The 20,197-nt window shown below is 36.5% G+C and overlaps 1 pseudogene; it reads right to left on the minus strand.

Annotated features, from left to right (window-relative positions):
- Positions 1 to 2,845: 2,845 nt before the first annotated feature.
- On the minus strand, positions 2,846 to 2,945 carry LOC122108350 (annotated as a pseudogene).
- Between the last annotated feature and the right edge of the window lie 17,252 nt (positions 2,946 to 20,197).

Consider the following 20,197-nt stretch of genomic DNA (forward strand, 5'->3'; position numbering starts at 1 on the left):
TTGCCTCTCCACAAATGACCACTTAATTTATTTTAATTAATTAATTAATTTGGTTGGTTCTAATACTAAGGCTTGAACTCAGGGCCTGGCTCTGTCCCAGAATTTGTTACTTTTTTGTTTTAGTTTTCTCAAGGCTAGCATTTTACTGCTTTTCCACAGCTCCATTTCTAGCTTTTGCTGGTTACTTTCAAATCAGAATCTAATGGCCTTTTTTTCCCCTGCTTTTTCTGGTTTCAAACCAGAGTCCTCAGATTTCATCTTTCTTATTAGCTAGGATTAAAGACAAAAGCCACCAGTGTGGCTTCTTTTTCCTCTATAGTTATTAATGCACATACTTAGATAGTAATTTAAAACTGAGTGTATAGAAACAAGATGTATAGTGATGATATTGTCCTGTCAGAATTTCATGGTAGTAAATTTCTTCTTAAGGCCAAAAACAAAAAATACCATGATATAATATAAGAGGACTCACTATTGAACATATGAGGTATAAGAGCTTTCTAATAGATCCATTATTTATTGTTGCCCAACATTAGGAAAAAGTATAACGCAGTAATAAAATAGAAGTCCTTTGTGTGACTACTTAAATTTCTTTTTTTTTTAAAGACACACATTTTCATCTAAAATAAGTAGGCCTGTCTATTGTCTTCATGTGATTTTGATGATTGAAGGTGCTTAATGAGAAGTCAAAATGTATTAGTAGTTCTTTGCTATCAATTAAATCTCACTTTTTCTTCCTGGAGAATATAATGATTAAAGCAATAATTCAGAATCAGCAAGCAATAGTTCAGAATCACGCTTCCAGGGCAAGTGGATCACCAGTAAGTAATCCTCAATACCATTTTCCACAAAGTTTTGTCACAGATACAATCGGCCTTCCTTCTCTAGCTGCTTTTCTAGAATAGACACATTCGTTCATTGTACAGGAAAAGTGTGACTTAACTGATTTGTCAGATCTGTTACTAGAATTATCAAGGATTTATATTCTTGTCTGTAATTTAGTCAAAGCTATGTATCTTTGGGTAGGCTACTAAAATGTATTTACTAATTTCAAGTAAATACATAAATTCTATTTCCATCTCTTTTTTAAAAGTAAAATTGTTTCCTCTATAAATTGATCAGAGGCATGGATGGATTTGTGGCTAGCTAGGTCATTGTACATCTTTCTCTTCCTCTCTCTTTTTCATGGTTCTCATAGATAATATGATTGCTCCATAATTATCCTAATTTATTTTGCTTTTATATTTTTTCTTGCATCATTTTACTTTCTGCTCTGCCATTATCCCAATCATTTTCATAGAAAGCGTTATTTCCCATTTTCTCATTCCTAGAATAAGCTGCACATGAAGACACCACTGGTCATCATTTTCAGCCTATAACTTTGAATATAGAGGAAAATCTTTCTCTTTTCTCTAACAATTCCCTATTCACCAGTGAGAATAATTTAGAATAGAAAACATGGAAAAAGAGAAAACAAATCATGGTGAAAAAACAGAAGCAGAAAATTCATTGGATTTTTCTGACCAGTTCAACCAATGTGAATTATTGGGGAAATACATAGGCACCTCATTCCCAGTGGTACTCAAAGTCACTGGTTAGGCAATTCTGATGAAGACAAGGAACAAGATGAAAAAGTGAGGAATGGTATCATTTGCAAGAAAAAGATGGAGAAGGATCCAAGCAAATTTCTTCTTTGGGCTGCCGAAAATAATCAGCTTACTACAGTGTAGACACTACTTTCCAAAAGGGCCACTCATGTGAATATTAGGAATGAGGATGAGTATACCCCACTTCATCGGCAAGCCTACAATGGACACTTAGACATTGTCCATGAGTTGGTGGCTCGAGGCAGATATTCATGAAATAATTGTCGATGGCTGGACACCCCTGCACAGTGCTTATACATGGAATAATACCAGAATGGCTTCTTTTTTACTTCATCATGATGCAGATACCAATGACCAAACTAAATGCCTCTTGACCCCCTTGCATCTTGCTGCTGGGAATAGAGGTAGAAAAAATATGCTGGATTGCCTTCTGTTGAACCATTTTATCAAACCAGGTCTGAAGAACAACTTGGAAGAAACTGCATTTGATATTGCCAAAAGCATAATATGTATCACTACATCTTTGAAGTTGTGGAAGGCTGTTCAAATTGTTCTCATATGTTGTAATGGTTCGGTTAAGTTTCTTAAATTTCAAAAATGCTGGTCCATCTTTGTGTCCTTCCAAAATATTCTCACAATACAAAGTAACAGCAATATCTCACTGTAACAATTCATGGATTCCATGGTATTCTTCCAAGTGAATTGCCTGACTTTGATATCAAAATATATTCAAGACTTGTTTGTATATATCTATAATGATTTCTGCAGAGTTTGTGATTTTTTAAAATCAGAAATAAGTTTAACTTACCTGTTGAAATGAGTAGTAAAGAAACTAAAGATATTTCTGGTACTTGTCTGAAAAAGTTTATTTTAAAATAGTCTGTATTCTGTTTGTATAATATCCATAATCTATTTCATTCTCTCCAAATATAATACTTTGAATTCTACATTGATTTATAATATATAGGTTCATTAATAAATGTGTCCTTTCTGATTGCATTCCATATAGAAACAGTTTAAGATTCCTTTTTTCCTAGGTCCTTATAGTATTTTATTTCTTTGGGATAAAATGACAATGTTATCTAATTTCAAATGTTTTGTAAAGGTTATGCTATGTAAAGGCCTTTCTAAGATGAAGAGTTAATACACTGAAGACAAACTTTTAATTCTATGAACTAAATGTATTCTTTCACTTGTATCTTTGTAATCAACTTTTTAATAACTGTTTTTCATTTCTTGAATCTGAAGAATACTTCACAAATTTCCATGTCATCCTTGTGGAAGTGCCATGTAATTCTCTGTATTGTTGCAATTTGGGTAGATGTGCTGCTGAAGCATGTAGTATCTTGTAAATTTAAGTAGTTAATGATGCAATCTTAATATAGGCATATATCTTTCGTTGCCTATTTGTAACAAGGAAACCTTATTGCTCCTAGCAATGCTATTGATCTTATTTCCCTAAAATTCTGTGTAGAGTGGGAAAAAAAATGTATATTGTTTAATCGATTGCTCACATTTCAACCTTTTTTTGTCAATGACTATTTTAAGTCTTTTTCATTTTAAACCTGATCATACTTTGAAGCCTTTATAGCTAAGTCCAAAGGTGATGGCTTTTTCAAGTACTTATTTGTCCAACTGAGTTAGATTTGTGGAGCTAAGGGATTCAAAGTAAGCTTTGCTCAAGAGCTACTTCTAAACTTGTGCAGCTTAAAATGTCCCAAATGAGGTCTTACTGGCACAAATGTCTCCCTGACCTTTCCCATTCTTCCATGTAGGAACAGACCAACCAGAGTATCTTACTCTGACAGCAAAGATTGTCTTACTGCAACAAAATTAATCTTAGTTACAAGGGATCATAGAGAGATGAACAGTTCAGACAGCACTGTTCAGACTAGAAGGTATTTTATCAAAATATAATTGTTTATTATACCTATCATTTCAAAAGTAGCTACAGCCAAGAAGGTGAAAAATCATTCATATGCATGATTACCTAAAGTCCTGGTCTGTCTACCTTCCAACCAGGCAGGAACTTACACTACAGCATTTACATCACCAAATATTTCCATAGCTCCAGGAGAAGTCCATATGTTTCTCCTCGATTTTAGGCCTTAAATTGGTAATGTTTTTATCACATTGTTTCCTCTTGCCTCCAGTCTGTAAATCTACAAATGGTAAATCTTTAGGCCTAACCCTACCAAACACTGAGGTAGAGATAATGGAATAAATCTTTAAAACAGAGTTGCTTTTGATATCCTAACAACAACAGAACAATGCAAAACATGTGCCTTTTTATTATATTACATATAGTTATATATTTTATACTTATATGTGCTGATTTTATATTTTACACAGTGAAACTTACTAGAATCAGTTGATAATTTGAGAAATAAATTTATATTTATTTATTCCAATAAATACAATTGGAATATAAATAATTAGGTTTAGAGTATATATTAGAATATAAAAGTATCAATGCAATGTCTTCGGTATTAACTTGGGATACCTTCTAAATATTCTTGGTCATCTTAATTCACATGGTAAAAAAACAATGTTGTTTTCTTCTAATCTATAAGGGATTTTACACTGCTGCTCTGTTTATTGTTTAACTCTCTGGTCCCAAACTGTTTTCTCCATATTTTTGAATCATATTTTTGAACCCAAATTTTGCTGATGTTATTTTGAAAAAGTATTATTCTTTTGCAGGACCCAGGGTTCCTAGTATCCCAGGTCCCAGTTATCCGCATCATCAGATAAGAAGGGCAAGATGTCTCACCTAGGCCCATGTAATATGCCAACAGAAAGTAATTGAAGACCCATCTCAAATTCTCATTTCCTATAATATTTCAGGGCCTCAATTCCTTGAGACATAAGAATTAGCAGTAAGCAATTGTGAAATGCAAGGCAACATAAAGATGAGATAAAAAATCTGAGAGAAAGTACTGTAATTCAAATTTCCAATTTACAGATGACCAGCCCATATGAGTGAGCAAGATCACAAATTTCACAAGGTTACTTTTAATACCTCTCTCCTAACGATTAATGAAATATTTCAGTCCAGCATATGTAAGCCAAAAAAATAGTTCCTGGAATGATAAATCCATAATTGGTCTACCAAGGCCAGAAAAATTTGACTTAGAGGTCAAATATAATTCAGAAAAAACATTAATTGAGAAGATCCTTAGTGCTTCAAAACACTGGTACTTCAGTAGAACTTGGTTCTGTAGTATAAAAATGTTGTCATTCTCAATCCAATGATAACCTACATTTAATCTCCTGAAAGTATACTCCTTTTCAAATAAACTTTTTAAAATCACATTCGCCAAAATAACATTTGACAAGTAGATGATACTTAGTGACATTAAAAGTTTTTCAAGTGGAGGGAGCAAGTTACAATAGAGTGGATTTATTTACCTAGCACTAATGTCAAAGAGTTTCAACCATTCATTAAAGTGTAGAAATAATACCACCCACTCTTTGTGTTGTTCAGTTGGTGCCTTGCAGAAATGTGTTAAATAGATCAGCCCCCCATGTTTCAAACCCAAACATTAGCTAATAAAGTAAATTTCATCACATAATGAGGTACATTTTAAAAAGTCACAAATAGTTGCCTTATCATATGTTGTTTTATGTTTTCCCTGTCTGTCTAACATAGTAAAAACTATGACTTGAAGTCTTGAATATGGGTACTCATCAGAGATGTGACAAACATAAAATCTGTCTTCTATATCTATCATATTTCTCTATAGTAGTAATTATTATTTTTCTTTTTTTCCAAAACATATAGGTAGCAGAAAATTCTATCCCATGTAAAATAATCAGAAACCATTGTACAAAGGCATTTATAAAAATTGGTAGTTAGGAATACATTCTAAGCCATTTTTAAACTTTCTTGTTGACTAAAGATTCACGTCTCCAGACTTGCGAATTGTTATTGCAGATGAATGAATTATGGAAATAGAAGTTGACATAAGTTCAAGTATTTGCAGGATTGAAACTCCATGGAATGTGTATAAACCTTTAAAAATATTAACAGACATTTTAAGAGAATGACTATCTGGAAGATGAAACCAGAGCGGAATAATAGTAAAGACATAGAATGAATGAAAAATGGAACAAGGGACAAGTACAGCTAGAATACTCAATGTACACATGTGATAAAGGAAATAGTAAATCGGAAATAAATCTTGGAGAAGGGGTTGGTTGAGAATGATAGAAGGAGTAACTCTGATCCAGGAGCATTGGACAATTAGATGGACATATTTAATTGTAACATACTTGCACAAGCTTTTGAAATGCAGCTTAAAAACACAACAAAAAAAAACAAAATCACACAAAAATTACAACCAAACAACAATCTCTAGGAGTTTGAATATAACCTCTCAAAATTTTAAGCAGTTAATGAAGGGCAGTCTTGGGAAAAGCAAAAAAAAAACTGTTCAAAGAGGGCAGTACGGGGTAGGGGAGAATTTTGAACAGATTTAAATAGATTGTCTAAGGTTATAAATCACCTACATCTGCTGCAAATATTTTCTTCTTCCAGTTCTCTTTTTCTGAACTGGATCCTCCAGTCCTGAACCGCACTTGATAGCTTGTGAAGATAGAATGATAGAACCAAGATCAAGAACCCATTACTCCACTGGAGAAAAAACAATCCTCTGTTTTCTCGCATATCTCTTCATTACTATATTTTCATAATTGTAAGTCAAGTGATTTTGAATCATATCTTTCCTTCTTTTTTCTGGCAAAGTAATTGGTCAAAGTAATTCACTAAATATTATCTGCCATTTTTTTCTATCAATGTTTACTGGTCCAAGCGAGTACATTAAACTTCCCCCTTGCATTTGGTTGCCACGAAAACCCAACATCTATGATAATGAGGACAAACTCTAATGTAAAACTTTGTCTCCAAAAAACCAGTCCAAGAAGCTGTGATCACAAATATTTAGCTATTCTTTTTTCTTTTACCTTGAAATTCTTCTTGTGTCTAAAATGCCTACAAAAATAAATACTCCACCACTTTTTGCTTCAATCACTTCTAACCTCAAAGATGTATTTTGCTAACAATATGCTTAGAGGAAACAAAAAAATACTCCACTTTTATCTTCTCTCTTAATATTCTCCTTAGATGCCATATCAGGAACAGTGAAGTTATTCTTTGGAAAATTATTTCAATAGATTATTTTTTGTCTTCATTTTGCATTTGCTCAACAAGTTGTATGGAGAAGAATAGAGTTAAATCACCCATTTCTTGGATGACAGTGTCTGTTACAAAGGACAATGCTTCTATGTCCTACTTCTATATCCTCTTCTTAGCTCTTGCGTTATTTCCAATTAATCACAGATTATTGGCTTCAAGTCTATTGAAGCTGAAGGACTATACGGCCTCCCCCACTGCTACATCTTCATGGTTTCTCTTTTAAAACTCTTTTATTTGGATGTGGAATTTATTTCCATGTCTTCGTTCAATCTATTCCACATTGTAGTGAGCCAAATACGCTCTGTAAAATCACTTTAGGTAGTAAAAATATTATGACAATCTATTTCAAAAAGTTTTGGCTTCTTTCCACTGCTTAGGCCAATACACTGAGCTACGGCTTCTAAGACCACGTTTTCTTACCTTTTCAATTTGCTCAATTCTTTTCTGATCCCAAAACTTTTTGCCGAATGTAATAAGAGAAGTCCTCACTATCTCATGTTAATAAGGATATTATGTTTTTGTGAGATAATTAGAAATATGAAATCATTGGTTTGAAGTATCCAATCAGATTTTTTTCACTTTTTCAGTATTTCACATGCAAAGGCATTTTGGAAAGTATTACAAACAGAAAAATGTATACCCAATACCTTCTTTCATTGTGGAGGGCACTTTCTCCCTAAATATTTTGACCCAAATTATCTTTTTCAGAGAATTACTGTTTGATAATTAACGGTCAATGCACAAATTTTGATATCTTATTTTTTAAAGAAGTTTGAATTTAAATTACACTACAACATTGTTTCACATAGTAAGAGTATATATCCTGGGTAAGGACAATTCTCAAGGAAACCTACAGGATTGATAGCAAGGTTTCTGAGGTTTGTTTGTTTAATGTAAAAATGAGCCATCTTTATCCACATTGCTCCCTCTCAGTTAAGTCTCCATGGATTTCTTTGCATGAAAGCCTTTTTTCCCAGGCAATTTTAAATTTTCTTCATAGGCTATGTTGTTAAAAACTTTGAACAATTAAAATTTACCTGTCATAATTTTAAAACTTTTTTGAAATTCCTTTATCAGAATCACGAATTCACCAATGCTAATTCCAACTTTACCATCAATAACAGTTAAAATGTTGTTTTCATGACATAGTGTCCATGAAACTATTATTTTCCAGTGGCTTTGTTATGCATATATATGTCCATGTAAGCTGATGCTGAGCAAAATGAACTCCAAGATATGGAAACAGAGATTTTTATTTACAATTGTTGTTTTTAATGTACTATGTAACTTCTATTTTCTTTGACCAAGGACAAACCAATTTAATAGCAATACTCACAAAATAATATGTTGGAAATGTACATTACAACTTGGGAGGAGTATTGGGATGAAAGAAATTTATGAGAAAAATGAGAGAGGGGGTAACAAGTTTGAAAAGACATGTATTCAGTACCTTACAATTACTGTAACCACACTGTACATCACTTTGCTAATAAAAAATTTAAAAAATAAGCTGCATGAAATAAATATCATGGATTAGTATAATAAATATTATTCTTTATGTAGTAACTTTTTAAAAATCAATACTAGCTGGCATCTAATTTGAATTAATTACCCCTTTTTAATCAGAGGATCATCAACTTGAATGTTATCCAACTTGACAATATTTTCACAATATACTTGCCTATATTTTCAAAAAAAGAATAAATATAGTACTTTCTCATGCTAAAACCGAAAACAGATTAATTCTGGTGAAACCCATAACTTTTAAAAGTAAATAAGTTGTTAAGAAGACAGGATATATGTGTTCTTCAAATTCCTATGACTAATAACTACTCATTTTCAAATTCTGAACATTCCATATCTGAGAGATTGAAAACAGTACGTGTTTGCATGTTATATAATTCTGCAATAGATGCAGTTTCCAATGGGGTGATACAGATTGAGAAGTCAACAGAAAAACAGCCACATTCTGGTAGAGGATAAAACTATGAAACGTCTGTAATAATTAATTCTTTAAGAGTAAGCAATTGTTTATCAAAGTAAGCTATTATTTCTATGACCATGAATCCCAAGATTTATCTCATAAAGTCATCCTAGCCCAACAGTTTCCAACTTGTAGGGTGCACCTCAAAATTCCCTTAATTCACATCACAAATAGCTTATCTCTATTCTGAAATAATACTACACCTCTGTGTGATGCCCTCCTTTTTCTGGAAAGAACACCTCAATAAAGTGGGTTCCATAAATTTTACCCCCAGTTGTATTCTTGACATCAGAACACTTGTAAATATTATTTATATTTTATAATTTTTTTAACTATCATAGATATTCAGGGTGCTAAGATGGGAAGATTACAGTTGAAAGTCAACCCAGGCAGGAAGGTTCCTTAGATTCTTATCTCCTATAAGCTTCTCAGAAAACGCCAGACACAAGTGGCACTGAGGTTGAAGTGGTAGGGCACAAGCCTTGAGCAAAAACAGGCTCAGAGACAGTGTCCAGGCCCAGAGTTCAAGCCCTAGGACAAACCAATAAAACAAAACAAAAATAAAAACAAACCTCAAAGCTAGCATTTTTCTCATTGTATAAAGAGGCACGTAATTAAGGAAATTGCTTCCTGTGTTACAAATATGTAGAAGAAAGAATATGTCACACAATTATTCTCTTCATACCATGTTATACCAAAGATTCAAAAAATGCTATTTTTCTTAATTTATAAATTAATTTCATCCATTTGTTGGCAACTCTGGCTATATTATTCACATTATCATTTTATACATGAACTGATGGAATTATCTATTAAATAACTTTTAATTATAACTCTTTTGAAAGAATCTTCTAGGCAAATAGAATGTTAGAATCATTTGTGAGTTTTTCAATTAAACACTCTACTTAAAAATAATTTTGTAGTATCATATAGAATATGAAATTACAAACAAAACCAAAATATTTATTTTAAATCTGCGTTCTAATTTAGCAAAATCTACATAGTCTTACATTAGATGAACTTTGCTTTTTCTCCAGGGATACCCTTTTGTAATCCTTCATCATTTCTTTGGAATCCAAAAGAATGATGATTATTTACTTTTTCAAATTTTGGATGGGAATCATGAGCCATTTTGCATCTAGGAATGTTCTGTAAAGAAGAGAGCATTTAAAACACAATTGAATATTATATATGTGTTGCATTTCAATAGGAAACTTGACTTCTCAAACCATAATGACAAAATTAGCCCAAACTTCCAACTGTGTATTCCTTTCTTGACTGGTTTACTTTATTAAGACAAAATTATACTACCTGGTCCAGAGAAGGTATCACTACATAATTCCAATCTCTAATCTGCTAGAATTCTAGGCTTGTATCACATTGCCCTGCCTAGTTGGTTGATTTATTTAATCTAGGTAGAGACTAGCAATTCTAAACTTCTCCAGTGATGTTATCCACCAAAGTGACTGCTCAGACTGTTTATCTACTATTTTCAAAGATTTTCTAACATTTCACACAGGATATGAACATTTTCAGATGCACCTGAACGGGTCTCTGATTCATTCCTCCATGGATCTGATCCTTGAATTATGATTACTTGACTCTCTTACTATATCTGGTCCCTACCTATGTAATATTCTCAAACTTTTTGAAGAATTTCACTTAAGACTTTCTAATATAAAAAATTATCACTTGATTCTAGTCTTACTCAGGACATATTTTCTATTGTTTTCTAACTTTTCTACATATTCTGAGAGTTGTTTCATTTGTGTGTGCACATATAAGTGCCTCTGTGTGTATGTGTATATTTGAATACATGTATGCAAAAGTGTCAAGCTCTTATTCATCAATCTTGCTCATCAATCTTGTTCATGACTGGTATTCCATCACCTGAGCCATTCTTCCAATTCAGCTTTTGGCTGCTTAATTACAGGTAGTGTCACAAAGATTGTTCTGCCCAGGCTGTATGCAAACTGAAATTCCCAGACTCCTTTATATTCTTAGGTTTTATTTTTCTAGGAGTATCAACTTTTAAACTAAAAACATTTTTGTGAATGTAAAGTCTAAGCTGTAGCCCAGATTTTTAACTCAAGAATTGATATAAAGATAGATGAACATACACATTACATATGCTGAGTGTACATTGTTAGAAATGTGATCTTAAGCTGGGTGGCAGTGAGATCTAAGGATTGAGGTTCAAAGCCAGACTGAGTAGGAATGTCCTGGAGACTCCTTTGTCGAATTTACTACCAGAAAACTGGAAGTGACACTATGGCTCACGTGGTAGAGTATTAGCCTTGAGCCAAATAGCAGAGGGAGAGTGCCCAGGCCGAGTTCAAATGTCAAAACCACCACCAACAAAAAATGTAAGTAAAGAAAAATAAATGTCAGCCACCAGTTCATTGCTAATATAATCCTTGCTCTCTCAAGATGGACTTTTTTTTTTTCCTAGTTAAATTCATGCTCTTATATCTGACCTTTATTGGGGAAGAATTATTCTTCCATTCTACTTTTAACAAATTTGCGTGATTAGCAAGCGTTATTTAGAAAGGGAGTGGCCTCATACTTCATGGTCCACGTAGGAGTAATACTTTCTCTATATCACTCCCGTAAATCTACATACTGGATGGACTTGGCTTTATTGTTTCAATGTTGTCTTATTTGTAGAGTCTTCTATAGTGTATTGAACCCTTATACTTAAACACAAAACTTCTCTTTCTCCTATTATTGCTATTGTTTCTCTTACTGTTAACTCATGTGCACTTGGGAAATAATGCACAGCACATACACTCACAAAAGAATGATTTGAGAACCTTCTTCCTATTTCAGATTTGCCTTAATTTACTGAGAACTTTAAAGTTTGAACTCAATGTACTCATGGATAATGTATTTATAAGCAATATAAATTTCATATTTTCTCTTTAGTAACTTGTCTCTGAAACATGTGTTACCTCAGGTCCAAAGATATCCTTGTGTTATTTCAGTGAAGAAAGAAAACATTCATTATACCTCAAGCAGCACAATTGATTGTTACTGGAAGTAACTGTTACTGGATGTGGACACTGATCCCAGGAGAGGAATTGAAAATAGAGGAATGACAAAATTCAAGTTAACTTGTGCTTTCCTTTTTATTGTACAAGAAAAATATCCCAAGGCTTGAAGGAATCTCTGTCCCTGACTTGTTCAAGTGTGTTCTTTACTTATATGAAACTTTTCTGTAAACTTCTAGTTTAGAATATTACCAAAAGAAATAATATGCCATTTGAAGGCCAACATAGAACAAAAGGAAATAACATTGTTTTAAAAGTGTTCTACTGCAAAGAAACAAAGTCACGGAGGTTTTAAAGTGTATTATGGATGGATATTTGAACCCTGAGATGATTCTCTTGTTGTAGGAGTCAGTTATCAATTCCTTTAGTCTGGTCCTGATTTCTCCATAGCAATAAGGATTCCAAAAATGCAGGATCCAGTGAGCATGATCAGCAAAAGGAGCCTCTTCTCAGACTAGTACTCCTTTAAGGAGGGTCCCAAAGAAATATCTGGAGTTTTTTGCTTGTTTGTTTACTTTGTGTTGGTTCTGGGGCTTGAAGCCAGAGGCTGAACCCTGTCCCTTAAAAATTGTCTTTCCTGTCCACCTGACCCCAAAGCTAGTACTCTACTGCTCGAACCAAAACTTTTTGGTGCTAATTAGTGATAGAGTTTGGCAGACTCTTCTGCCTGGGTTGGCTTTGAACTAAAATATTAAGAAAGCTAAGTGACATCAACTGCATCGACTTCTCTTTTGAAACAAGAAATATTAAATGAAGTTTATTATAAAGCTAATATTTGAGTTTTTAAAAGAAGAAAATGTCCAGCAAAGAAGCCATAACCTCAATAACTCAGCAAAAGTAGGTTCACTGAATAATTTTGGAATTATTTTTTCTGTTTGGGAAGATTATTGACATTTTCGTTCCTTTTGGGAAAACTTAAAGTCATATTTTCACTTATTTTATTGGTCGTGGGGCTTGATCTCTGATCCTGGGCATTGTCCCTCAGCTCTTCAGGTCAAGTTGAGTACTTTACTACTTTAGCTACAGCACCGCTTCTGGGTTTCTGGTGGTTAAATGAAGATAAGGATCTCTTGGTCTTGCCTAATCAGGCTTGCTTTTTTGAACCACAATCCTCTGGTCTCAATTTACTGAGTAGATAGGATTACAGGTGTGAACAACCAGGAGCCAGCTCATATTTGCATTTATGTGCACTGAATGACACTAGCCAAAGAATGGAAATTTGAATCAAATGATGACATTGAAGCTTTTCAGAAACATTGAGGTTGCAATAAATATGTCCTCCTTTTCCACGTTGTTACATTAATGACTCATGAGCCATCTGTATAGATGCATTTTGTATCAGGAAATGTTCATAGAGAAATATAGAAAGAGAGATTTTTAGAAAGCAAATGAGATCAGATATGAAAGAACAGCACAGAAGCAGATACATTTATCTCACAGAGATTAAGAACTAGCCTAAGAGACTTAGAATGCTAAAGGCAATGAGGAGTAAGACTAGTTGATAACTAGGACTTCAATAACCAAAAATGGTTCTCTAGAAGAGTTTCTGCTATACCTTAGTTACTATCATTTATTCCTTGCATCTGAAGTTATTCCTCCTCTTCTGTTACACCTGTTACTTAGCCTCTACCTTTTTCCTTTTTGGTGTCATGACTGACCCAAAAGTTATAAAATCTCACTAAGACTACCCTTCTCTTTGTGATTAGCAGTGACCACACAAAATCTTAGAGTCTTTGAATTTCCAGAGTTAATCTTCACCTGACATCTAAGCACATTCCTGGCATTAATTGCTGTGACCTAATGAACAAAACATTTTTTTTCAACACAGTATCCTAATATAAGTAAAGTACATGACTTAGGAACTATTGTCAGGTGTTAGTATGGAAGGAGCAATTTTATATTCCAAGTATGGGTTCTAACCAAATGTATTTTGTTGTGTTTTGTTTTCTTTTTGCCAGTCCAGGGGCTTAAACTCAGGGCTAGGGAATTATTCCTGAGCTTTTTTTCTCTCTCTGAAGGCTAGCACTCTACCACTTGAGTCATAGCACCACTTTCAGTTTTTTTCTGTTTATGTGATATGAGGAACTGAACCCAGGGTTTTATGCATTCTAGGCAATCACTGTACCATGAAGCCACATTCCCAGAGCCCTAAATGACTTTCTTAAGTTGACGTAATATTTTCATTCTGTAACTATGTATAATAATTTTGGCCAGGTGCTATAAAATGATGTAGAAACAATACAATACAATAAGTCCAGTAAGGCTGGATGGACAATGAATAACCCTTAAATTCTAGCCAGGGCACAGAGGGGCTTACCTCATGGAGCTGTTTCAACAGGCTGAGTGAGACAGCTCCTGACCCACAGCCAACCTCCAGAAAGAGAGGGCCACTTTGGGTGCCAGCATTATGGGGACTCTGGGTCACTTCCTCCAGCACCCATTCAACCAGTTCCTGTGAGAAAGAGACAGAAAGGAAGTCAGAATTACACAAGTCGGGTGCTGGTGGCTCAGAACTCTAATCCTAACTACACAGGAGGCTGAGATATGAGAATCATGGTTCATAGACAGCCCAGGCAGGAACGATTGTGAGATTCTTATCTCCAAAGATCTACCAGAAATCTGGAAGTGGCACTATGGGCTCAAGTGGTAGAGTGCTAGCCTTGAGCTGAGGAGCTCGGGAACAACAACCAGGCCTAGAGTTCAAGCACCACGACTGACAAGAAGTGGACTTCCCACCACAAGAAGTGGACTGAATGGAACCCATTGTCCTAGGGAACATGGTAGAGAAGTCAGGCCGAGGTCCTGTGAAGTTGAGGTTGTAAGTAGGTCACCTGGCTTTTCTGTGCCTTGGTTTCCCCAGCTGAAAAACTCAAGAGAGTGAAGGCTCCCCTTCTTTATGGGGATAAGGGAATGATGAAAGAGAGCCATTCTTTGTTTCATAATCCCACACTTGTTGTACGATTAGTAACAGGCCCCACCTGAGCCCTTTCCAGGTATCTTCCTGTCATATGCTCACAGAATTGCCAGCAGCCAAGAACTTTATCTGTATGCTGCTCCCTCTGTTCCTAGCCATGCTCCAGAGATCCCTCTGTATAAATGTTTCCTCACAACTCACCTGAGGAGACTGAGTTCCCATGGTTGAGGCCCTACACAGAGCTTCACCTGTGGTCAAGAATCGGCTGCTGTGGACTAAGAGTTTGGGTTAATCGATCTAAACTGATGACTGAGCATGGAGTTACATGTCTACCATCCCAACTACAGAGGACCAGGCCTGGTGGACCATACCTGTCACAGATACGAAGACCACTATCCAGCCAATCCTGAGCATATGTTGAGTCTCTACCTCAGAAATGCCCAAGACAGAAAGGTGGCTCCTCAGAGCCAGGGAGAGGAAATAAGCAGGGGCTCATGGTTACCCCAGAGGGGTGTCTGACCCAGGGTCGGGGTGTTGTTGGGGCAGCCACTGGGAGAAGCTGTTGGTGGCTGCTCCAGGTAGCGCGAGCAGCCTGGGTGGTGGCATTATGGACACATGGGCCCAGAGCAGAGGACCAAGGGCAGGGACCAGATCAGGGCCTTAGGTTGGCTGGCAGTGCACCATTGCCAGAGCTTGAAACCCGGCACCTCAGGAAGGTAGGAAGGGGATTGGGGGGCCAGGAAGTGCATCAATTTCCTACTATACTCCAAAGTCACATTGAGTCTCTTGCTCAGCACTCAGTCAGCTCTAAGTTCCTCAACTGCTGGTAGTGGTGTAAACTAACAGAGGGAACCCTGGTGCTACTGGGCAGCATGGAATGTGGGTGTGGTCACCATTCTTGTATCCCATTGGTCAGAAAGAAACATGAAAGAATGGAAGTGTGGCCAGAATCCTGTGATGCAAGCAGCATGGGCAGAGTCAAGATGACAGCGGATCCCCTAGCACTTTTCCCATGGAACTCTTCACAATTCAGTTGGGGACAAGAGGGTGAACTGCTTTAGCTGGATGGCTGCACAGATAGTTGTATATGTTTATTTGTTCCCAGTCCTGACCTTGAACTCAGGACCTGGGCACTGTCTGTGAGCTTTATTTTTGCTCAAGGCTTATCCTCCACACAGGAGCCACAGAGCTTCTGGCTTTGTTGACACAGAATTTGGACAGAGGTCTCAAGGACTTTCCTGCCTAGGGTGATTTTGACCATTTTCCTCCTATCACAGCCTTGTAAGTATCAAGAACTACTGAGAGCTACTGGTGCCTGCCTAATTGGTCTTGCTGTTGTTCTTGGACAGACCGGTGAGTTCCCTATCCTTGGATTGAAGTAGGAGTTGGAGCCCACAGTTCAAGTCCTGGTCCTGCCACCACCTCCAAATGGCAGGAGATCCTAAAAAACTTGTTCCCATCCATATGATTACCAATGGAATGTGATGTATGTCAAGATTGAATGAGCATTTTTTGAATGATTCTAGGATAAAATTATACACAAATATAGGACACTGATTGATTTTAATTAATACTTTATGAAGCATTTAAACAATCACAGTAATAAAATGGAGGCATAATGAAATACCTAAGAATTGGACATTACATAGTATAAAGGTGCCATTTTTTCTGCCAGGACTGTGATTGGAACTCATTGTCTTGGTAACTCTGTTCCACTGTGTGGGAAGGGGAAGCTTGCCCCCTTGAAGTCAAGAAATTCAAGTCTGTTCCTTAGGCCTGAAATCAATCCCCACCTATAGAAAACGTCATATTCATGTACAATTCACATATATGATTTCTATTTATATACATATGTTGACTCCATATTGCATTCAGTGTAGTTATTTTATTTTTTAGTTTTATTCATGTATTGACCATTTATTTTATTGGCTATTATGGCACATAGAACATTGATTACATTGATTACATAGGATATAGGTCAGCATATGTATTCCACTTCATACCTGACACCCAGGACATTCACAGAAAAGGAAAACATGTGTCACCATCAGTTTCTTACTCCATGATTCATTGTTTGGGAGTGCTGGCATCTGAACTCATGGCCTACAAGGCCAAATTAATGAATGGGTGAGTGTCAACATGCCATCCTGGGGCAAATTGAGCAGACAGGCAATTCCCAGGACCTGATATTGAATCCCAGTGGTTAACAAAATAAAAACAGATATATAAAATATATAATTTTTAGAGTGCCAGAGATGTCTATACATTAGTCAGTTATATAGTCTACATTCCTACCAATTCCTGGGTATTTATTATGCCTCTATATAATTAATGTTATTGTTTTCATCCATATACTATGAATGAAATCAATCAGTGTCCTGAAATTATTGCATTCCTGTAAGTAATAATATTCCTTTAATTCTTTATAAATAATAAATAAAATCAATGAGCCTCCTGAAATGATGCTGCCTAATTTTATAGGAGCATGATTCACAATCAACTCATTCAACCATGACATTGATAACATTCCATTGTTATTCTTATGGATAGCAACCAGTTTCTTAGTATCTCCTGCCATTGGTTGGTGTCAAGACGGGGATTCAAAATCAGGGCTTATGTTGCCACGTAGGCCTACGGCTTCCCTGATAGTCTGCCAGCCTTCAGCAATGCAAGGTGAAGTACCTTTTGCAACAGTGTAATTCAGACTCAGGAGGGTCACCGTGCAAAGGAAGAAATGTAAAAAGGCATTTTTCCTGAACATTGTTTCTGCAAGACCTAGGTGACTAGGATCTCAGGAAGAGCTGTGGGTCCTGTGGCTGCATCCTAGCATAAAGTGATAGAAGCTGAGGCAGAGTTGCCAAGACCTGAGTTCAAACGCGGTGCTGAGAAAAATTAAAAAAAGTAAATTAGTTCCCTGGCTTGCACTTCGTGCTGTTTATTCTTCCAGGCTTTGGATTTGAACTCAGGATCTGGGTAAATCTGCAGCAGTGTGGATGAAGGGGAAGATAACTGTACTTGAAGATAAAATCAGGCCTGTTCACTAGTCCTGACTTCAAGACCCAGCCTTAGAAACATATTATTTATACACATTGTAAAGATAATATTTATACTTACCCATAGATGTTCAGTCCATACATGTTTTGTGTGGTTGTTCCTTGTATTTTTTGTTTTGTTCATTTATTAACCATTGATTTTACTGTTTTACTATTACCTTTATTACATTAATGACATCCTATCACAGAGCATCTAGATTTGTAGAAATGTTCTCCATCATGCCTGACACCCAGGATTCTCAGAGAATAGGATACCAAGCTTCACACTCGGCTTTTTACTCCACGATCCACTTGTTGGTAGTAATGGGATCTGAACTCAGGGCCAGCAGGACCAATTGTCCAATAAGTCAAAGTGAACACACCAACCTGTGAGCAACTAAAGAGCTAGGCCATTCCCAAGATCTTACATTGATCCTCAGGGGGTGGTCCAATATAGTCATCAATCCATAATTTAAACATAGGATCTATATTGACATATTTGGGTGGTCAGCATCTTGTGTTCGGTGCACTTCTCCTTTTTTTGTCTTTAATTCATGGAGGTTTTTGTATGTTTCAAAATATGGTGACACGTAAAACTGTGCTGACATGAATGACAACCTGTTCCCATGGTTAGAGGTTTGCCTATGCATTCTCCATCATAGTTGAGACCCATGACTTTCACAGGAGAGGAAAACGTGTGCAACAACTGGCTTCTGACATAAGGATGAATCTTTTGTCAGTGCTGGGATGTGAACTCAGGTCTGGGTAGCTCTGTTGCATTGTGTAGGAAGGGGAAGCTCACTATCCATGAAGACTAGAATGTCAGGCCTGGTCCAGGGCCTGATTTGAAGCCCCAGCACTGGACAAAATAGCAAGCCCACCTTTTATAAACATAGGATCTCTCTTGACCTACAGGTGTGGTATGCATCTTGCATTCAGTGTAGTTCTTCTTTTTATTTTGTGTCTTATTCATGGATGTATTGTGTATTTTATTAAGTATGGTGACAGATATAACTGTGCTGATATGGATGACAACCTATTCCCATGGCTATAGAGTTGCCTATAGAGCATTCTCCATCCTCCCTGAGACCCAGGGCATTCACAGGACAGGAAATCATGTGCAACCATAGGCTTCTCACATCAGAATGAATCTTTTGTCAGTGCTGGAATTTGAACTCAATGCCTAGCAATCCCAATTGGTGAATAGGTCATGGTGAGCACACCAGCCTGTGAGCCACTAAGGAGCTAGGCCATTCCCGGGACCTGAGATCGAGATCTGGTGGGGGCCAATATAGTCATATATTCATAATTAAACAGGAGATCTATATTTCCAAACATGGGTGAGCGGCATCTTGTGTTCGGTGTAGTCATTCTCTTTATTTTGTGTCTTATTCATTGATGTATTGTGTTTTTTCTTGAGTAAAGGATAGTAGATATAACTCTGGTGAATTGGATGACAACCTATTGCAATGAATATAGAGTTGTCTATACAGTCTTCCTCCTAGGTGAGGCCCAGAACTTGCACAGCACAGGAAAACAGATGCAACGACTGGCTTCTCACATCAGGGTGAATTGTTAGCAGTGCTAGGTCCTAGGAGGCCCAACTTGCCAATGGGTCCACGTGATCACACCAACCTGTGAGCCACTAAGGAGCTGGGCCGCTCCCAGGAATAGAGATTGAGCCCCAAGGAAGTCAAAATATTCCTCAATGCATCATTGAAACATGGAGTATATATTCACATCTGTGTGAGGACTGCATCGTGCGTTGAGTGTAGTTATTCTCTTTATTTTGTATGCTATTCATGGATGTATTGTGTATTTTCTTGAGGATATGGCGACAGGTATAACTGGGCTGACATGGATAACAACTTATTCCCATGGCCACAGGGTGGACCACAAATTCTCCATTATAGCTGAGACCCAGGACTTGCACAGGAAAGGAAAACATGTGGAACGATTGGCTTCTGATATGAAGATGAATCTTTTGTCAGGGCTGGGATCTGAACTCAGGGCCCAGCAGGCCCAATTGGTGAATGGGTCCACATGAACACAACAGCCTGTGAGCCATAAAGGAGCTCGGCTGTTCCCAGGACCTAAGATTGAGCCTCCCTGGGGGGGGGGGGGGAGTGAGAAGCATAATAGTCATCCATTCAAAAGCTGAAGGTATCATGCAAATACGTACATATTTGTATAGAGTAGGAGAGATGGTGACCTGTGATGGAATCCAATCTGTGTGACTACCGATTCTTGGATCTTTCCTGATGACTCCATTTCATGACAGTGATGATTATTGTCACACTTCCTCAACTGCTCTTTACAAATAATAAATACCCCATGAGTCTTGCCTATCATTTCCTACTCACATCATGCATGAACTACTCACTCAAAGATGAGATCAATTGCATTCCATGAC

The sequence above is a fragment of the Dipodomys spectabilis genome, unplaced genomic scaffold (genome assembly GCF_019054845.1).
Source record: "Dipodomys spectabilis isolate Male_0828 unplaced genomic scaffold, ASM1905484v1 ptg000057l, whole genome shotgun sequence".
Lineage (NCBI taxonomy): Eukaryota > Metazoa > Chordata > Mammalia > Rodentia > Heteromyidae > Dipodomys > Dipodomys spectabilis.